Genomic DNA, 6,458 nt, shown 5'->3' on the forward strand with positions numbered 1-6,458 from the left:
AGGCTTGAACGCAAGACCTTCTTGGACCACCTGCTCGGATACCATAGAAAGGGAGACAAACAAACACACAACTTTAAGTGGAAACCTGTGTACCAGGAGAAAAACCACTATATTTTTTTTCTTATTATTTTCTGATGAAAAATACAATAGGTACAAGGGAGAATAAATAGAATATACAGAGGAATAAAAAAGGAAAATATTTAGGAATTAAGAAAAATATTCCCATAAACTTTTCATAAATATTCTAAGATTCTAACAATAAAAAGTTCTATTTATTCCAAATTGTGACTGCTCTAATGTGCAGTTGTTTTCTAATTCAGATGATTGAGGAGCTTGGTGGTTCTCTCACTACTGATGGGAGTACAAGCACTCATGTCATTACAGGAAAAGAAAAACTCTAAATTTTTGTATTGCTATCTTTTTAGGGTTAGTCTTGCAGCCTTAGACGAACACTCTTCTATGTGTCCTTTTGGCCTTTGAATACCGATAATTATCTCATTTGCACAAAAGTTAGCGATTCCATGCACACAAGGCCTTTGCCGTCATTCTTCCATTGCCTCGTAGTTGTGCTTAGGCTAGAAATTGTTGTGAACCTTCTAGATCTAAAAGGGTATAGTTTCTTATTCTACTGCCTGTTTACTTTTAGTTAAACATCAAAATCAATTCTTATGTTTGAGTTGGATTGTATCATGCTCTTCCTTTTCAGTTGTTTCTATCGTGATGGTGGGTAGTGGTTGTTAAGACAACCATTAGGCTAATTTGGGTTTCAGGCTTACTTTTCTCATTTTACGTGTAAAATGGCTCAAGCTCACTAATGAAAGATATTTGTTGGCTAGCTAGTGTTTTTATCCTCGATTTCCTTCTTCCCCTAATACATTATGTTATGGAATTTGTTAGATACCTAGATTAGTATAGGGTTGGGGTATAAGGGTAATTAGATATTTAGAAAGTTACTAGTAGTTATTGTGTAAGTGTGGTTACTAGTAGTTATTATGTAAGTGTGGTAACTAGGGTGGTTACATGTTATTATAAATGGAGGGAGGGTAAGTTGGGAGAATTCTGGGGAGTGATATAAGGCTTGGGTGAGAGTACTCAAGAGGGAGGGTTCCAAGTGCTTTATACTTGGTTTTATCTTGTATTTTCTTATAGTTACATTATAATAAATTCAGATCTTGTTCTTGTTAGGAAGTATATGTCTCCAATATTATTTAAATACAGTAGAAGAATTAAAAAGGGTAATATTGACCCACACGAGAATATAGGAGAGATTATAGGAGGAGAGAATATCGGAGGAGATCTTTCCCATTAGTTTGTTAGTAAAGCAAAATAAAAGGGAGGAAAGAGGAGGGAGAAAGGGACAAAATATTCCAAAGAAGTAGAGGCTGCCGTCTTTCGTGCTCGGGAGAAGTAGAGGGTCCAAGTCAAGTTCTTTTTATTCGACAATCTCCGGAAGAATGGAAGGATCGTCGAGCAAAGGACCAATGATTGAGAGTATCATCGAAGGTGGAGGTAAGACATTGAAGGAAATCAAGGTAGAAGGTAAAACAAACAAGTTTGAAAGGGATAAAAACTCGAACGATCATAGCAAATTCAAGAAGGTTGAAATGCCTGTGTTCAGTGGCACTGATCTGGATTGTGTTTATTTAGAACGGATTGGAATCTTCAGGTCCATAAATCGATGGACTCTAAGAAGTTGCTGAATCCATAGAAGAATCGAGGAAAACGCGATTGCAACGGTTATACAATGAAGGTGAAGAGGATGGCAAAGAGTGACCAAGAAGAAACTATAGAGGAAGGTCGATAAGGATTACTTGTGAGGCTCGAAATGAAGACTCGAGTGAAGAAAAATTTGTTGCTCAAAGAAACACAAAATGGCTGGTTGCAATGGAGAAAGAAGAAGCCGACAGTTACCGGTCTACAGAGGCTCGAGAAGGTGGTCTGAAATAGGGGTGAATCACGTGACGAGGAAGAAGTTGCTGCACACATGATGGTTCCAATGACGTGGTAGAAATTGGTAGGAAAGAGGATTAGGACAAAAGGAACAATCTTGGGTTTTACTATTTCATGTTTGTAAGCACACCTTGAGGACAAGGTGTTTTGAAGGATCGGGTAATGTTAGATACCTAGATTAGTATAAGGTTAGGGGTATAAGGGTAATTAGATATTTAGAAAGTTACTAGTAATTATTATGTAAGTGTGGTTACATCTTATTATAAATGGAGGGAGGGTAAGTGAGGGGAGAATTCTGGGGAGTGATTTAGGGCTTGGGTGAGAGTACTCAAGAGGGAGGTTCCAAGTGCTTTATACTTGGTTTTATCTTGTATTTTCTTATAGTTCATTATAATAAATTAAGATCTTGTTCTTGTTAGGAAGTATCCTAACAGAATAACTCTAGAAGGTCTCATGTTAGCGAATGATAATCTGCGTTAAGTGTGTATTTGTAGGAGTTCTTCTCCGGGCATCTATGGTTGATATTCTTTACCTTTCAATATATCAAAGCCAAGGATTCTTTTGCATTTCTCTATGCTTTTTCTTTACCGATTTATGCTTTTTTTTAGTTATATTTGAGAATAGTATTTCATTTCTTTCATGTGAAATGTTGAACTTCAGTAGTGTGGAGAGTGGAACGTAATATCTTACCTTTTATATTAGTAAACTTGATTTTAAGCAATGTGTTTTTGAAGATTTTATGTTGTAGAATGTTTTTTGTTCTTCAAGCTACTGTTCTTAACTTTATTTTCTCCTGTTAATGTTCTCAATGATTATCGAGCATATGCATTACCATGTGCCTTCAAGCGTGTCAGTGTGCTCTTGCTCATAATTGCAAATTACTCAGAGCTTGGATTGTCTCCTCCAGTTGGTTAAAGGAAAGCTACCGGGAAGGCAGATTTGTTGGTAAGTTCGAATGGCTTGCTAGTATCAAAGCGTAATGTATTTTCTTCCACTTATGTTTTTCATCCTACCTAATTTTTGTGATTGATTAATTCCTTATGGATCTGCAGACGAGTTGCCTTACATACTAAATGATGATGACTACATATCGAAGTATCGAGCCAGCCTAAAAGCTGCAGTTCTCAGGGCAAAAGCATGTTCTTGAGCTTTATTTGAAGGGTATGATGTTTGCATATCAGCTCACGCTCAACCACCACCTAAAACTCTATCCCTGATAGTCAAGTCAGCCGGTGGAAATGTAATTTCTCTGTTATTGTACAAATCTCGAGTACTAGGTTTGGTTCTCTATATTACATATACAACCACTATAATATGGCTATCCTCCCATCTAATGAAGACGTGAAGTTCTCAACAAACAAGCACGTATACGAATTCTAGACATGGGTCAATAAATCATAGACATGGTGACGTGTCATTTTTTTCTTAAAAATATAGGATAGTGCTAGAACACAGTTTTAATATATATAATTTAAAAAGTATGTATCATATTTATATAGAAATTCAAAGTCAATAAGTTTATGTATTTATATGCTTAAAAATAAGCTTGTCCTTCACTCAAAACTTATTCAAAGCCAAGAGTTTAATATGTGTGTGTGACCAATCTTGACCTTTATTGCATTGGAATACTTGTTGTCTAACACATCTACTGTACTAACTAGTGTTCAACATGTGTTCTCCGAGTGTTCCATACATATTGTTTATTGATACACTAGCCAAACTTGTGTGTATGTGCTTCTTAAGTCTTTAATATTTATGTTTGTTTTGATCCTAGGAATTGAGCATGTAATGTAAAAAGTCTATGCACAAGGGGTCATATGGCCATCTCCGTGTTTCTTTAATTATCAAATTTGTTCAAGTTTTTAATTGTCTCTAGATCAAAATCTGGAGTTATTTTTTGTGATTTGGTGTACAAATACATACATCCATGTTTCTAATTATGATTAGATTGTTTTCTGCTCGCAACATTTTATTGTTTAGCTTGTCTTTGATCTTGAACTTACTATTATGTTGATTTAAATTCCATTTTAGCCTTAGAACTTTCAAAACATCCATTTTAGTCATCGAGCTTCCAAAACGTAGCCAACTAACGGTTTTAGTATTTTGTAAATTATTTTATCAATTAATATTCATTTATCCAATACTCATCGGTCATTTCTGCTATATGTGATTGGAATATATCTCATAGGAAGCATTTTGAAAGTTGGGAAAAGATGGAAAATTTTAGGGACTAGAACAAGAATTTGTTTAATATTTTTTGATAGGGTGAATTCTTGCAATTTCCTTGTCGTATATACATAATTTTTTCTCTCATTTGGCAAATTCATTATGCTTGAAAATTTAGGTGATTCATGAGCTAGATAAAGTAAACAACGTATGGAAGATGATCTTTGTGGCTTGTGAGGAAGACGTGGAGGAAGCCTTGGTGGCCGTAGAAAAAGGGATATGGACTTTCAACGTTGAATGGTTAATGGCATGTATAATGAGACAAGAAGTAGACTTGGAGGCCCCTTAATTTGCTGAGTCCCTATGAGAAACAAGGTCACCCTAACTTTCAGTTTTGAACAAGCAGCCAGCCATTTCGTCCTTGTGTAAATCCACTCTTTTCTCAACTCACTCTAATTTGGTACATAAACAAACTCTGATCGCTCCATCTCTATATTCATCAGTACATAAAAGACGATAAGTTTATTCATGGAGAAAGTTGGATGTAAGTATGTTTTAGGAATGGTCCTTCATTTAGTAACTTTGGGAATTGTAAAAATGAGGTAATGAAGTTCTATCAAGTTGAATGTTCTTGTTTATGTTAGATGAGACTGATTCTTGGATACCAGAATTAACTTGAAGTACGTGTTTGAGTTCCATTGGAGTGATTAGAGAAAAGATGTTCCTTTAAAAAGGGTAATTTTTTTATGTAGACTTTCTTTTTATTAAAATTGCTTAAAATACAATTTGAGAGTATTTCAATAGCTTTCAAAGAGTTGTCAAACACTTGTAGTTTTTCTAAAATAACATATTTTCAAAATTAATTACTGTAATAGTTAAACAAAAGATTCTTTCCCTTCGAAATTTTAAAGTTTGTCTAGTTACCTCTTAAACCTTTCAATTGTTTAATAGGTCTTTCAATTTTATGTTTTAAGTGTCTATAAATTTTGATTTTTTTTTATTTGTTAGATATAAATCTGAAGAAATGAATAAAGTAGATTTGTAAGTTTAAAATAGTTTAAAAGTTGAGAAATTAAATTTGTAGTTTAAAAAGTTGGAGTAAATAGTTTGTGTTAAGTCGGGTTGTGATATTTTATTTATTTATTTTAATAATAGAAGAGAGGGAGACGAAAACTGCAGACTGAAGGGAGAAGAAGCGGTGGCTGACTTTGTATATTTCTCCTTTCTTTTCAATTTGAGAAAATTTCTTTGCAATTCACTTTGAAAAGGAAATGAATATTTCTCCCTCAGACTTATCTCTCTCTTCTTTTCAATTTATTTTCAATTTTTCTGTGTGCTTCTCACAGTGTATGCATAATCTCTCTTTCATTTTGATATTCATCTCCATTTCAAATATCTCCCACACAAAGAACAAAGAAATGAGTAAAGTAACTGAGAGAGCATTTTGTTTTTCCCTTCATATGGTTGGTTACTTTTTGTCAATTAAATGAAAAGTGAAGAATAAGATAAGATTTTCTTTACCCATTTGCCATCATCATCAAAGCTATTTACCTCATTTTTGTTCACACACACACAACTTCATTTTGTTGGATTACACTCATTTGAGAAAATAGCAAAATTTTATTAGAAGAATAGCAAACACGAGCATTTCATGTGTTTTGAATTTTCATTAACCCTAAAATCTCCTCGCCTGCTTTTTAGTTAAACTGTAACTAATTTTGAAATATGCAAAATTTTAGCATAAATATTGATTTTCTCCTACATTATCTTAACACACTTTTTTTTCCTCCAAATATTGGATTTATATCAAATCTTTATTTTCAAATTTTACTTTATCCAAATTTTCATTTTTCAAAATTTCATCGTTATTCTACTTTTTTTTTGTATTTCATATATATATATATTTATAATATTTAATCTTATTTTTTCTCTTTTCCTATTCATCTTCTTCCTTTCTCTTCCTCTTCAACCTACGGCCACACCACCGTCTCTTTTCTTCCTTCTCTTTTCATTCTCCAATCAACTTCACCACCGTCTTCCACCTACATCGAACGTCAAGCAAATTTTGTCGTATCGTCGCATCACCGTTAGCCCGAGTCACTCCGGTTCCGTCACGCCATGTATGTTTAGATTTGAATTGTTTGGTTATTTGTTGCACCGATCCGTCTCCGTTAGAATTTGATTCTCCACAATTTGGGTAAGTTATGGAATTTACATATAGAGTGAATTGAATGGATTAAATTGTTTGTGGAAGTGATTGATTTCTCTTCAATTATGTTTAGGTCGGTTCGTTGCACTTTAGTTTGAAAAAGAAGCTTAAGTAAGGTTATAAGCTAAGGGAT

At 33.8% G+C, this 6,458-nt stretch overlaps 1 long non-coding RNA gene across 2 annotated transcripts; it reads left to right on the forward strand.

The window, feature by feature from the left end:
* The first annotated feature begins 593 nt into the window (after window positions 1-593).
* On the forward strand, window positions 594-4,390 carry LOC116405896. Of its 2 annotated transcripts, XR_004218977.1 has the most exons (4): window positions 594-610; window positions 2,837-2,895; window positions 3,003-3,190; window positions 4,295-4,390. It is a non-coding gene; the product is annotated as an uncharacterized LOC116405896 (long non-coding RNA). The 2 variants fall into 2 exon arrangements; XR_004218978.1 differs by lacking the exon at window positions 4,295-4,390 and having other exon boundaries at window positions 3,003-3,376.
* Window positions 4,391-6,458: the final 2,068 nt, after the last annotated feature.

The sequence above is a fragment of the Cucumis sativus genome, unplaced genomic scaffold, assembly GCF_000004075.3.
Source record: "Cucumis sativus cultivar 9930 unplaced genomic scaffold, Cucumber_9930_V3 scaffold41, whole genome shotgun sequence".
NCBI classification, from domain to species: Eukaryota; Viridiplantae; Streptophyta; class Magnoliopsida; order Cucurbitales; family Cucurbitaceae; genus Cucumis; species Cucumis sativus.